The sequence below is a fragment of the Chrysemys picta genome, chromosome 16 (assembly GCF_011386835.1).
Source record: "Chrysemys picta bellii isolate R12L10 chromosome 16, ASM1138683v2, whole genome shotgun sequence".
Lineage (NCBI taxonomy): Eukaryota > Metazoa > Chordata > Testudines > Emydidae > Chrysemys > Chrysemys picta.
This window is the reverse complement of record NC_088806.1, coordinates 13,490,415-13,505,590: the sequence shown is the minus strand read 5'-3', so window position 1 is coordinate 13,505,590 and position 15,176 is coordinate 13,490,415. Positions and strand designations below refer to the sequence as shown.

At 51.1% G+C, this 15,176-nt stretch overlaps 1 protein-coding gene and 1 non-coding gene across 2 annotated transcripts in view; one reads left to right on the top strand and one right to left on the bottom strand.

Annotated features, from left to right (window-relative positions):
• LOC135976036 (nascent polypeptide-associated complex subunit alpha, muscle-specific form-like) overlaps positions 1 to 15,176 on the top strand; it is a 1,165,876-nt gene that overhangs the window by 312,270 nt on the left and 838,430 nt on the right. The gene's annotated exons all lie outside the window — the stretch shown is intronic.
• On the bottom strand, positions 3,932 to 4,004 carry TRNAW-CCA (transfer RNA tryptophan (anticodon CCA)). The gene has a single exon. It is a non-coding gene; the product is annotated as a tRNA-Trp (tRNA).

Below are 15,176 nucleotides of genomic sequence, written 5' to 3'. Positions count from 1 at the left end.
TAAAACATCTGTTATTGCCTTGAAATCAGCCCAGATACAGATTACGGCTCATGCCTCTTTACTAAATAACCCATTAGGCCAATCCTTTCTGCTATTCAAAAAGGGTAGCTAGCAGGATATGATCAAATCATACACCAATACAATTAATACATGCTACATTATTATCTTATTATTCTTTATCCTTCATTCTAAATCATACAAAATACAAACATAAAATCCTACTACTTACAATAGAACTCTCTGGGGATGGAGCAAAAGATCAGTCTCTGATACCTCCTGTAAAATGGCACGTCTCTGCTCTAAAGCATGGAGACACTGTAGCTTTAATGGTAGTAAAAAAAATTGTACCATGGGAAAACAAGCTTAACACCCTTTCTGGAAAAGGCTGAAACATTTTTGCTTAAATTTAAAAAAATAATTCAGCCTGACTGGCTCTTAATGACCCTTGCAGAAAGTCCTAGTTCTTGCCCACCATTTACATGAAAGAACCATTTCCATTTCCAGTGCCAGGAGAAAGGAGACCCAGAAGAAGCCTCCATGCCTCCTGCACATCAACTGATGCATGGGAGTGGTCAAATTATCTGATCAAATATTACAGTCCATGATGGGGTGTGCATACCCTGCACAAGGTAAGAAAGGGTTAATTTCACACTATGACTGGAGGAAGTCCCACCCCTCAGACCTTGCTGGGCATGTTCCAAGTGCTGTGTTAGTATAAAGGAGAACTAGATAAATTCATGGAGGTTAAGTCCATTAATGGCTATTAGCCAGGAGGGGTAAGGAATGGTGTCCCTAGCCTCTGTTTGTCAGAGGGTGGAGATGGATGGCAGGAGAGAGATCACTTGATCATTACCTGTTAGGTTCACTCCCTCTGGGACACCTGGCATTGGTCACTGTGGGCAGACAGGATACGGGGCTGGATAGACCTTTGGTCTGACCCAGTATGGCCATTCTTATGTTCTTATGTTCTTAACAGCTCAGCTTAGTCTGGGCTGGCCACTGAGGAAGAAGCATGCTTGGTGGAGGCTCCAGGCTAGGAGCTGCTACAGCCCCTGACTGCAAGAACCAGAGATCTCAGGGACCAGACTGGAGACCTGCTAACTACAGTCAATTGGTGAGAGTCAAAGTTCCACGGAGCTGCCAGTGCCAGAGAACCCAGAGACCCTGACGATATATGGACGACAGCAGGAGTGGGTAAACTTTTTGGCCTGAGGGCCATATCTGGGAATAGAAATTGTATGGCAGGCCATGAATGCTCACAAAATTGTTGTTGGGGTTCAGGAGGGGGTTAGGGCTCTGGTTGGGGGTGTGGGCTTCGGGATGGGGCCAGAAATGAGGAATTCAGGTTGCAGAAGGGGGCTCTGGGCTGGGGTGGAGGAGTTGGGTGCAGGGTAGGGAGGGTGTGGGCTGCGGCTGGGAGTGTGGGCTCTGGGGTGGAGCTGGGGATGAGGAGTTTGGGGTGTAGGAGGGTACTCTGGGCTGGGATCGAGGGGTTTGGAGGGCAGGAGGGGTATCAGGGCTGGGGCAGGGGGTTGGGGCATGGGGAGAGACTCAGGGGTGCAGGCATTGAGTGGCAGTTACCTCAAGTGGCTCCCAGAAGCAGCAGCATGTCCCGTCTCCGGCTCCTATGTTGAGGTGTGTCCAGGCGGCTCTGGACGCTGCCTCATCTGCAGGCACCGCCTCTGCAGCTCCCTTTGGTTGCGGTTCCTGGCTAATGGGAGCTGCAGGGTCAGCGCTTGGGGCAGGAGCAGTGTACAGAGCGGAGGCCGCTGGCTGCTCTTACACATAGGAGCCAGAGGGAGGGCCATGCCGCTGCTTCCAGGAGCCGCGTGGTGTGGCCCCTGACCCTGCTCCCTGGATGGAGCACCAGAGGGGGGCCATGCCGCTTTCTGGGAGCCACATGGAGCAGCCTCCGACCCTGGTTCCCAGCTGGAGCACCGGAGACCCTAGCGGGTGCTCAAAGGCTGAATTAAAATGGCTGACAGGCCAAATCCAGCTCACGAGCCATAATTTGCCCATCCCTGGACTACAGCTTCAGGAAACAAGGTAGAAAGTGGCCCAGGGAGGCAGAGTGAGTGGTATCTCGTACCAGTGTAAGGTCAGCATGTTGCAGTAGGATCCTGGCTGGCTAGGTGGCAAATGCACTCAACCTGAGATGGCCTTGGGCTGGGACCCGGTGGCGTCAAGTGTTCCCAACTTCCCTTACTCCAGCCGCTACCCCCCTTTTGAAGAAGCTCCCAGATCTGGCTATTAGGCCTTGCAGCCCTGAACCAAATGGTGACCATATTGACTCTGGCCATTAGGCCATGCAGCCCTGTACTTTACGGTGCCATATTGACTCAGGCCATTAGGTCATGCAATCCTGAATCCAAGGACAGCCATGTTGACTCTGGACTTAGTGAACCTAAATGTTCGAGTTCAAGGACAGTCCAACCTTTCCAATGATATCTCACATGACCCATCTTGCATAGAACACATCTTAGTCATGCCATATTAATATCATAAGAATACCTCTATGAAGAACATGGGGTGTAGGGTCACAACACTTCTGGCAGGGCAGTTGTTAGCAGGGATCAGGAGGACCTAGAGAGAACTCCTGGCTGGTTGCTGAGACTTGCAGGCTTGACACTCTGAGAAGAGGGTGAAGAATGTGCTGGGGCTGAGAGGAAGCGGCCCCGGGAATTGAAGTGGCACTGGTGGAAGAAGTTAAGGAGAGGAAGCAGAAGCTGTTATCTACAAGATCCCGGGGCTTGGACCCAGAGTACTGCAGACCTGGTTCTCTGCCACTCACCACTGGGGAAATGGCTGGATTGGGAGATATTTCCCAACCCAGTGCACCATCACCCTGGAATGGAGGAGAACAGATCATGGCATGGCTGGATGGCCGAGTCATAAAGAGGATGCTGCAGTACTTGGACTGAGGTGGGTCTGCAAGCAGAGACGACGATGGACAAGGCACCACCAGGAGAGGGAACACCAGCTGAGTGAGCTAATTCCTGAGACAAAGAGCAGGAGGTGCCACCCTGGCTTTCACTCACCATGGTTAGTGAACCCCATTACAGGGACTGAGTGCATGCCCTCCCTTTTCTGGGGGTCTGGCAAATCTCTGCCAAGAGAGGCTGAGCTGCTTTGTGAGCCCATCCAGGGTTCTGATACTATCCAGACATATGAGTGTCCTCAGGGCAACACAATTGCAAAAGTGAGTAGGGGCACGCTGCAGCACACACCACACTTGCTGGCTTAGCCTTGTGCATGCTCGGGTGGCCACCTCCTTGTTGATGAGACCTTGTTGATGATTCTACTACCGTCTTACTGGAGCTCCAGTCTGCCCTGCTGCCATCCCTGTCTGTGTTGCTGTTGTCTTCTCTAGCAGTTGACTGGAAGGTGCACATTGGCCCCATGCCATGTAGCCATGTTGTCTTGAAGGGCGAAAGCAGGAAGCATGGTGCCTTCATAGCCCACCCTATATTCCATAACATAATTAAGGAAAATATTTCTCAATGAACTCGCAGTAAAATATCAGAAAGAACCAGTGTCCGCATCATGCTAAGGGCATTGGTATTTTCTTTAAATTTGCCAGACCAACCTAACAGCTAACACACATTTAATCTATTCTTTTCACACCGTTGCGCATTCTCAGGGTCTGCTTTATCTCCAGACAGATCCATTCTCTTCAGAACAGCTTTGCTCTTTCTGTCTGTTTCGCTCATTGAGGTGTCGGAGTAAACAATCCCCTTCACTCTATTCTCAGACAAACACTAGTATTAACTGTTTGCTACTGACGGGTTTAGAAAGCATTTGTCAAGTGGAAGATGACAATTTCTGGGGGATTGTTGCCAAGACCCAATACTTTGTGTTCAAACATCTCCCAGCTTCCTTGGTGAAAATAAGAACAAGTTTCCTTGCAGTATACAAGAAGAAAGTAGTTTTTCACCCCAGATGGGACTTGAACCCACAATCTTGGGCTTTGGAAGCCAATGCCTTAGCCATTAGGCCACTGGGACCCTGAAGTGTAACTTGTAGAGGGATGGACATTCCCTCTCATAATTGCACATTCCTCACACTAGTTTGGAAGCCAAATACCCCCTTTCTGCACCTTACAGAAATGTCTGCATCCCCTGGCAGCGAGGCAACTGGGCAGGTCGCTGACAGAACTGAGCACCACCTTTCTGCCAGCCATCTTTATAGAGAAGAACCCAAACCTAGAGTCACACCTCCCTCCATCAGCACCTCCTAGTCTGTGGCTCTGAGTGGCAGTAGGATGATTAGGGGGTGAATCTGGGGTTGGAAGGGGGGTAAGGTCAGCCTGTAAGGAGTAACCAGGTGGGGCAGACCCAGGGTGAGGCTGTGGGCTGCTGGTTGGTTGTTGGGATCAGAGCTCTAGATCAAAGCTGCACCGCAACCTGACACCCAGGGTTATAAGACAGACATAGTGAACCCCTTACTGGCCTTGTGAACCCCAAGCCCTTGTAGCTAAGGGCATTTAGGAGTCTCTGTCCCTTAATAACTTCTGGGAGCTTCCCAGCAGGCTGTGGGCATCAGCTGCCTCCTGCCTCACAGGTCAGACTCTTGGCACTGTGCAAGCTGCCCCATTGCTGAAGGCCCAGTATAAGAAGGAAGCCCGGTGCTAGCAGAAGAGGGTTTTGATTAATCAACCTATGTAGTATGGGCGCAGCACGCTTCCACTGTGTCACTCTGCTGGCTTTTCCTAAGCAGTAGCTAGCGATCCTGGCTCCAGGCTAGTGCCTTGCGAGCTCTGGCACTGGCTGGAAGCGGTGCAGGGTGCTGGACAGTGGCTCTGGATGCTGGTAGGTGTCTCTGTGGTATCTTGGGTCAGTGAGTTCAGCTGTTAATCAAAAGGAGGGTGGTTTATGCTCCCCCAGGGATGTTGCTGAAGGCATGCTCCTGATAGGCTCCGCAAGGTCTGCTGGGAGCCGTGAAGTCCCCATTTTGCTGCCTTGAAGGACACAGTGGGTTCACCTGCTGGCAGGAAGAGTGTGAGGGCCGCACCACAAAAGCCCATCTCTGAGAAGCCATGCTGGGGACTTGGGCTTAATCCAAGTGTAAAATCTGACAGCCACACAGAACTGCCTAGCATCCTGAAAGGCTCCCTTGTGTGAGAAAAGGGGACGAGGAAGCATTGCTACCTCAGGGCAGAGCAGGAGGCCCTCTCCAAGTGCAGGCCTGCCTCCTGCCTTCAGCCCAGGGAGCCAGAGAGCTCCCTGGCAGGCCGCTGCCTCAGCCACCACTTGCTTCAGGGCATAGGCTCTTGGTGCTCTGCTAGTCGCTGCCTCTCTTGAAGGCCCAGAGCAAAAACCCACAAGTAAATCCCTAGCAGAGGATGGTTTTGATCTATCAACCTCTAGGTTATGGGCCCAGCACACAGCTGCTGCACCACTCTGCTGACTTTTCACTAGCAGCCCCCATCACACAGTCTCCAGCATCCAGACCTGTGCCTTGCGAGCTCTAGTGCTAGCAGGCAGGTGCGCAGGCTGCTAGGCAGCATCCTGGGTAACAGCAGCCTTGTATCTATGTGTCTCTGTGGTGTTTGGTTGTTAATTGAAAGGATGGTGTGTCAAGCCCACCCAGGGACAGTGGTAAACCCCTGTTACTTTCTTGCTCCTCAACACCTGCTAGGAGCTAGTTCCCCGTGAGGACACACCAGACATCACTGCTATCTACCTAGGGGAGAACCACCTGGGAACGTTCTCCTGGCCCACCTGATTTGGAAGGTTAAACAGGATAGCGGACAACACAGCAATGTGCGGCTAGGTCTCTGAGAAAACAAAGGGGAGGGTAAGAGCAGGGATGAGAACTAGAGCTGAGGGAGGAGAAAGGGTCCACATCCTAATGATCAAGGGGGTTTTCTCCCAGAAGAGGATCATTTGGGGGTGGATCTCTCTTTGCCTTTTCTCTGTGTCTAGCACAGTTCAAAGTGCCGGGGAGTTTGATCACAATGACCCTATGTGGGGCTGCCATTCAGCTTCCCTCATTTGGTCTCATCTTTCACTGAATCCAACATTTTTTCAATCCATCATCGCCATCCTCCTAAGCACATTTCAATTGCCTCCACATCCCTTAACCAGGCACTGTCCCTGTACTGTGTGCGGTCTTCATAGGTTCTTTCTCAATCTTTCTCGCCCTCTCATGTCTTTTTGGTCTTCTTAGTTCTCCTGTGTTCCGAGAGGGACTCAGGGACCCGCCGCCGAATTCCCAAAGAGCCTGGAGCCGGCCCTTGCCTCGGGTACAAAAATTCCTTGTTATGGCTCTGGGGAAGAGAAGGGGATAGGGGAGGGATCGGCAGCCTTTGGCACACGGCCCGCCAGGCAGGATGGGCTGATTTGTTTACCTGCCGCATCCGCAGGTTTGGCTGATCGTGGCTCCCACTGGCCACTCCAGGCCAATGGGGGGCTGCAGAAAGCGGCGCAGGACTAGGGATGTGCTGGACGCAGCTTCTCGCGGCCCCCATTGGCCTGGAGCAGCAAACCGCAGCCAGTGGGAGCCGCAATCGGCCAAACCTGCGGAAGCAGCAAGTAAACAAACCGGCCCGGCCCGCCAGGGGGCTTACCCTGGTGGGCCGCGTGTCAAAGGTTGCCGATCCCTGGGATAGGGGAAACGGGGACCCAGCATGCGGATCCCCTGGGCAGCAGCTGGGGCTCCTCTGTTAAGCAGGCCCATCAAACCCTCACCCTGACAAGCCCCACCTCCCCTGCATCTGTACCACCCCAATGAGCCCCCCTAGACACCCTCCCCACTGAGCCCCAACCACCTACACCCCCACCCAAATAAACTCTGTACATAAATCTCTGTATAAGCATCTTCACATAACTTTCATATGATTTTGTATTATGCCTCTCTAAATAACCTTGTATTAAGCCTATCCATATATAACCTCTAACTTCCATATGACTTTGTATTATGCCTCTTCATATAACCCTGTATTAAGCTATTTTCATACAACTTTGTATCAAGTCCTTTGATATAGGAACTTTGTATCAGATCCCTATGTAGAAAAACGTATAGAAAACTTTGTGTTAAGCCTTGGTATAATGTTATAGCCCCTAAGGATAGTTAAAGTAGAAGAAAAATGTCCTTTTGCTAGGAGTAGAATAAGATCTCTCCCCCACCACTCCCTTAATCAATTGCCCTGTTGAATGAATGAGGTGTGAATGAGCAAGACGTGGAAGGAAGCGCCTCCAGACAGCTGCAACTGTTGGAGAGGGGATGGAAGCCAGACCCAAGGACAATAAAACTTGTCAAGTGGACTCACTAAAGAAGAGCAGACATATTGATGGCCTTGGGGGGAGGGTGGGTTAGAAGCAAGCACCTTCTTTTGGAAACACCCTTTGAACAGCACCTTCTTTTGGAAATACCCTCTTTGAACAGTGTTGGGACAACACCCAGAAGGAAACAGCACAAAGGACCAACGGACACAGACACAGATTTTGAATCTGGTATAGATTTACATGAGAGGGAAGTTGCTATAAATGTGAGATGTCTTGCAGAGGACCCTGGGTCTCGTCTTGTTAATATCAGAGCATCGATCCAGATCAGCAGAAGCTTGGCTCCACCCCTCCCCCATCTAACTCACCTAGCCAGTGAAGTTAAGGGGAGCAACTAGTTGGTAACAACAACAAGATGGAGTGTGTTTGTGTGTGTATGTGAGTGCATGAATGTAATATAGATCATATGCATATGATACAGTGTTGATTGATGCGTGTATTATCAATAAATGTGGTGGTTACCTTATTCCCCCTGAAAAGATCCTGTGCAGTACTTTAAGTACAACAACCCCACCTCCCCTGCACCCAGACTCCCCTGCCCCGCTGAGCTCCAACCACTTTCACTTGGTCCCCCCTGCAGACTCCTATTGCCCCTGCACCTTCCTGTGCATCCAGATCCCCCACTGAGCTCCCTCACCGAGACTGCCCCCCACAGAACCCTCTAACCCCCATCTGGATCCCCCCACACTAAGTCCCTCTGCACTTGGATCCTGCTGCCGGGCTGAGCCTCCCTGCCCACATCTGGTGAGCCTGGTGCAAAAGGGGCAGGACCCCAGCATATTCTATGACAGGCCTGGCCCTTGTGCTGTGTCAGGGTCAGGTTCAGCCTCACTACCAAGTCCCTGTCCTAGGGGGCTGGGGGAGGCTGCAGGGTATTCTCCCACCTCCATGCAGCCAGTGGCCTGTGCTTCCCACTGCCATGGTGGAGCTTCCACATTTATTATAAAAAAAAAATCAGAATTTAAAAATATTATGCACAGAATTTGATGCAGAATTCCCTCAGGAATATGGGGCACTGTACAGCTGTGATTGTGGGACTGTGAAGGGGGTGCTGGACAGTAGGGGATCTGTGGGTGGGGGAGCTGGGCAGGGGGTATGGTGTGCAGGGTGCTGTGCAGTTGTGGTGGGAGGTCAGCGGGAAGGGGCATGCTGGCAGCGCAGGGCTGGGCGGGCCAGTGTGCATCTAGCAGTTCTGGGTTTGTAAACAGTGCCCTTGTGCTGAGCTGAGTGGGGCCACTCCTGCTGCACTGTGTCTCATTGCCCCCAACCGGCCCCTCGCTCTACCGATCACCCCCCATCACATGCCCTGGCTGGGGTCTCTAGAGAGGGAGACTGGAATAAACAGCCGCTCCCAGTCCCCCTGCTCTAATCTCTAGACCCCACTCCGCTCCCAGAGCCAGGGATAGAACCTAGGGGGCCTGGTGCCCAGCCCCCACCCTGCTCTGACCACTAGACTCCACTTTCCTTTTAGATTTTAGGCTTGATGCCTCTTCTATCCACCCACCCCACCTGGCCATCCCTTAGCTGCAGGTTTTTGGGGTGTCACCTCTGCTCTGCACTCCCCCAGTGCAGCCCAAGGCCTTCCCTCTCCCCAACCACATATCCTCTCCCCCCTCATGCTGGGTCATCTGCTTGGCCCCCCACCCCCACTTGGGGCATGGATGGGGATTGTGTAACAGTCCAGCACCAGGCAACGCAGAACGGAAACCACAGGCCCCGCCACATCCCACACGAGCTGCCTCCAGGTGCATCGGAGCCCAGCGCCCCACACCTGTGCCCTCCTGCCTCACTCTGCCCCCCCCGGGCTCATAGGGGGCAGATTGGAGTCAGAGGGGGCACAATCCAGTGCCAGCCAAAGGAGGGTTAGAGGTCGGAAAGGGGCCATGGTTTCTGCACCACCCGGTTCCTGGCACAGGCTCCTTCAAGTATTTGCATTTCTTGGTAGTTTTCACCCCATCACCACTTCCTGCCCAGTCCCCTCCTGCTGTGTGAGATGGTTAAGGATGGTATGGAAAGAACCGAGGAGTCCTGGCTCCCAGCCCCACCTGTGCTAATGTACTGGATCCCATTCTAACCCAAGAGCTGGGAATGGAACCCAGGAGTCCTGATGCTAGTCTCCCTTCCTCTAACCACTAGACCCCACTCCCACCCTTTTTAGGAGCCAGGACTCCTGGGTTCTATTCTCAATGCTGCTGTGACACACTGGGCCTCTGTTTCTCCTCCCACTTTTTGGGTATGGAGACTGTAAACTCTTTGGGGCATGGCCTGTGTCTCACTGTGACTGTGCAGCCCCCGGCACAACAGGGGCCTTGATTCCGCCCTCGTCTCTTTAGGTGCTGCTGTTGTACAGATTAATAATCATGATACTAGAAGGCATGGCAGTGCGTGCACCACTATTGCCGTGCAAGGGCTAAATGTGATTCTTATCCCTGTGACCCCCCCGCCCATGCATCCTTCCCCCTCCCAGCTCCCTGATTCTCTGCCCTGAGCCCCTTGTGCTGCTGCCCTCAGCAACGGCGGCACAGAAAGCCACCCAGCCCAACCGCCAAAAGAAGATGAAGAGAAAAAAAAGTTTTGTAAAAATCGGTCACACCAATAGGAAACCAGCCCAGGCAGTTTGTGACTTCACTTCCCAAAATTAGATGCACACATAGACATGCACACACACAGAGCCCCACTCATCCAGCCCCCTTTGCCATTGTACCACCTAGTAGGGTGACCAGCTGTCCCAATTTTATAGGGACAGTCCCGATATTTGGAGCTTTTTCTTATACTGTATAGGCTCCTATTACCCCCCACCCCATCCCAATTTTTCATACTTGCTATCTGGTCAGCCTACCATCTTGCCTTGTCCATGGAGGTCTAGGTGGGGAGCTCCATGTGGGAGCGGTGATGGATGGCACCATCAAGGTAGGTTCTGGAGATGGTCCTTCAGGTGTGGGCGTCTCGGCTCCAACTGACACTAGGCTCATGCTGAGTTGTGTTCAGTTCCTCTCTCTCCTGAAGCAGGGCAGAAAGGATCTCAGGCCAGGATGGAAATGGGGGGGACCTGTGCCCCCAACATGGAGAATCTGGGCTGCAACCTTGCTTTACAGGTCAGTCTGTCCTTCTTTCTCTGACTGGCCCATTTTAGCTTTCTCTAGCGCTCGTGTTGGTTAATTCATTCTTTTTCGTTCCTTTCCTTCTCTATGTAAGCAGAGTCAGCATGCGCTCTACCCTGACATCTGGTGGTGAGCTGTGGAAAAGGACTTCAGGGGCTGATCTCATTTGCATGGGCACACCCATCCCACCTAGCATGATGGGACTGTGACATTGCACTGTATATGAGTTTATGAAAGTATGCTGATGATTTGAATATAATGTAACTGAAATATGCTTCATGCAAAAGGTCTCTTGTAAGGTACCATTACAAAGCTTATAATCTACTGAGTGTGATCATCCTGTGATCATCAAGTTTATGGAGGGAATGGTTTAATGGGATAACATGATTTTAGTCAAATGAACAGTGTGCCATCGCTGGTAAATAGTATCAATGGCCAATGAGGGTCTGGCTAGAGAATCTTGCCTACATGCTCGGGGTTCTACTGATTGCCATATTTGGGGTCGGGAAGGAATTTTCCTCCAGGGTAGATTAGCAGAGGCTCTGGAGGTTTTTCGCCTTCCTCCGCAGCATGGGGCAGGGATCGCTAGCTGGAGGATTCTCTGCTACTTGAAGTCTCTAAACCACAGGATTTGGGGACTTCAACAGCAGAGTCAAGGGAAAGGGTTGGGACGGCTTTGTGGCCTGCATCATGCTGGAGGTCAGACTAGATGATCATAATGGTCCCCTCTGACCTTAAAGTCTATGAGAATCCTATTTGTATAAATGTAACCCTCTTATATCTGAAACTAGACATATGAAATATAACTCTGAGGGCCTATTGTAATTATGCAAAGTATGGGCCATTAATGGTGGTTTGGAATCTTAATGGCTCTAATTAACCAGGACAATTGTCTGTTGATGGCTCTGTTTTCCTTGTGAGTCTTCCTGTAAGCATGTGTGCTGGCAAGTGGGTAATGAAGTCTTACAGTGACGTGTGATCATGTCACCTGAACTGGAATCCATCTTCAACCTGGTGCTTTTCCATTGAGAAGGGGGTGGGGGAGTGGGAACCACAGGGACAAAGGATTCCCGCCTTATGTAAATATATATATATAAGTGGGTGGAACAGAGAAAAGGGGCAGCCCTCATGAGAAATCCCCTAGCTACCACCTGAGCTGGAACAAGGGCTGTACCAGGGGAAAGAATTGTGCCCAGACTAGGAAGGCATCCAGTCTGTGAAAGAAACGTATTGAAACATCTCTGAGGGTGAGATTTTATCTGTATTCAGTTTTATTACTGTATTAGGCTTAGATTTGTTTTATTTTATTTTACTTGGTAATTCACTTTGTTCTGTCTGTTATTACTTGGAACTACTTAAATCCTACGGTCTGTATTTAATATAATCACTTTTTACTTATTAATTAAGCCAGAGTATGTATTAATACCCAGGGGGGCAAACAGCTGTGCATACCTCTCTATCAGTGTTATAGAGGGCAAACAATTTATGAGTTTACCCTGTATAAGTTTTATACAGGGTAAAACAGATTTATTTGGGGTTTGGACCCCATTGGGAGTTGGGCATCTGAGTGTTAAAGACAGGAACACTTCTGTAAGTTGCTTTCAGTTAAGTCTGCAGCTTTGGGGCATGTGGTTCAGACCCTGGGTCTTTGTTGGAGCAGACAGGCGTGTCTGGCTCAACAAGACAGGGTGCTGGATTGCCAGGCTGGCAGGGAAAGCAGGAGCAGAAGTAGTCTTGGCACCTCAGTTGGCAGTTCCCAAGGGGGTTACTGTGATCCAACCCGTCACAGGGACTGCTTGCCCAAATAGTCACTTTGGCTGCTGTGGGATCCCCAGTCTCTTTGTTATTGGGGCAGGAGTAATAAAGGGTTGCCATCCTGGTTATGTGAATCCAGGACAGTAGAACTGTACTTAGCATTTTATGATGGAGGGATGCACCTTCAACTAAGTAGCATTCTCTAGGCAAAGGACATGGGTTCCAAAGCCCAGTGAATTGAGAGAGGCTGGGACAGGTATGTGTACCTGGTAGTGTGGGCCCCTTCTGAAGACCCCAAACACCACTTTGACACCTCCTCTCTCCACGGTGTAATAATAGAACTAATTCTGACTCAGTTAGAGTCTTGTTAGGTGCTGTAGAGCTGAAATCACTGATAACTCGGTCTAAGCATTAGACCTACTTTGGGCTAGTGGTTCTGAGTGTGCCAGCACTGAGGCGTGGCCCCCTCCTCCCGCCTTACTAACAGCTGAAATCACTAAAGAAAGAGCTGAAATCAGAGAGCAGATTTAACTGGTGGGGGGGCTGAAGACAAGTTGGTGAGTGGTAGCTGGACGGCTAGCAGAGAGGCGTGGATAGTGGAGAGGTGCAGCTAGCGGAGAGGAGCGGATAGCAGGGCAGCAGGTGGAGAGGAGCGGATAGCAGGGCGGCAGGTGGAGATGCGTGGCTGTTGGTGAAGACTGCAGCAGAACCCCACAGAGAAGCATGGCAATCAGCCATCAATCTGAGCAGTGGCGCATGTAAAGATGCCCCCCATACCTCCCCCCACTTCCACCCAGGCTGGGAGGTAAACTCTGCAGATGAACTTCTGAACTCTGGGGACTGCACTGACCAAGGTCAGAAACTGTGGGTGGTGTGACTGTTGTATTGCTGGACTTAAGAACCTGAGGGGAAAATGACACTGTAAAACTTACTTGGGGATGGGTCTTTTGCTCGTGGTTTATGTTATGAATCCTGTTTGTGCTGTTTCCCCAATATAATGCTGCATTGCTTCCCCCCTTTATTAAAAGGCTTTTGCTACACTCAGAATCTGTACTTGCAAGAGGGGAAGTATTGCCTCTTAGACGCGCCCAAGGGGGTGGTATGTAATTGTCCCAGGTCACTGGGTGGGGGCTCGAGCCAGTTTTGCATTGTTATTGAAATGGAACCCCTAGATACTGAACCTGGCCCTTGTTGCTGCCAACTCTGATGGGCAGAAGGGTTACATCTAGCTTGCATGTTCTTGCTTTCTTTTCCCCCCTCTACCTTTCATGCTTTTCTTTCTTTCTTTCACTAACATTTTTTCCTCTCCCTTTTTTTCTTTCTCTGCATTTCACATTCTTTTTGCTCTCTCTCTGGCTGGTTATTTTTTCCCCACTCGCTCTTTTTCCTTGCTCCCTTACAAGCCAAGTGGTTTCTCCTCACACACAGATTTCTGCAGGTGTCCCTCCCAGTCAATGAGAGGATTAAGTATGCCTTCAGTGAGTGTTTGCCATGCCAGGGAGCAGGGTAGCCAGGTGTCTTTGTGGCTGTCTGCTGGCCACGCATAGGCATGGTCTTCCCCTCCTTTTGCCCCACCCTCAGTTGCTCTGTGGCTTTTAAACCTTCCCTTGGAGCTGGCAGCACCAGCCGCTTCTTCTCTAGGTGCCCAGAGGAGGAAAAGTGTGCTGGGCTCCAGCCTGGGACTCTTCCTCCCTCCTGCCTATCTCTGACTATAAAGTCTGGCCCTGGCACTCCTTTCTTCAGGCGCCATGTGGGCAAGAGGTACCAGCAGCCCCCAGCTCTCCTTCCTTCTCAGAGACGTGTTCTGTTCTTTTCCTCCCCGTAAGAGCCAGTCTTGCTCCTTGCAGCACACCCCTGCAGCTACTTCCTCACTCCAGCTACTGCTTCTCAGGCATCTGGCCTGCCTGAGCCACATTTAGCTGAAGTTAGGCTTCCACCTGAGCTCCCTTCCTCAGGGACTACCCCAGGAGCCTGTCCCCTCCTCCCTTATTTCCCCAGGTCTATCCTGAGTTGATCACATGGCCTCCTTGATTCCTACTCACCCTCCCCACCTAGAGAAGAAAGTGAAACTTGCCGCAGATTAACCTTATTTTTTCCAGCTTTGGGTCCTACATGTGGGTAACAGCACTTCCATTTTCAACAATCTGCAAGGATGGGACTAATAGTAACAACAGTATGAAAGCAATTCTGTTGTGCAAGGTAAAGGAACACACAGTAAACGTAGCACTTCAATCAGGGCCGGCTTTAGGCCAATTCCACCAATTCCCCCGAATCGGGCCCTGCGCCTAAGAGGGCCCCGCGCCCAGTGGCAGGGCCGCCCAGAGTGGGGGGCAAGTGGCAGAGAATCCCTTCCCTGGCTAGAGGCACGTTTTTAATTTTTACTCACCTGGAGGCACTCCGGGTCTTTGGCGGCACTTTGGCGGTGGGTCCTTCAGTGCTGCCAAAGACCCCGAGTGAGTGAAGGACCCGCCGCCAAAGACTTGGAGCGTGGCCGGGTGAGTACAAGCCCCGCGTGTTTTTTTTTTATGTGTTTTTTTTTCTTTAGTCATCCCTGTCGGGGCTCCGTCGAAACTGTTCGAATTGGGCCCCGCACTTCCTAAAGCCAGCCCTGACTTCAATGACCAGATTCAGTCATATTCCTACATAAAAACGGTTAACCTTGTCTAAAGAGAAAAATCCTTTACACATTTCAAAAAGTAATTATCCCACATTTAACTGATGTCCAAGTGGGGCTTAAAACAGGCCTTTGAAATAAAAAGGTTGTCCAAAAACTGTGTAATTGTATCAACATTAGAGAGCTTTGGTCAGGGCTGGCCGTACCATGAGGCGAACTGAGGCGGCCACCTCAGCTGCCAGACTGTGTGTGTGGGGGTGGGGGGGGAGGGGAGCATGCCACTAGGACCCAGAGTGTACAAAATTGTGTCTGCTGCTGGTGCATATGTATTCTCTGTTCAGCACAGCACTCCACCATCTCTGTGCCTCTAGGAGGAAGGAGGACACAAGAGACATAACAGGCAGGCAGGAGAAAAGGTGAGAG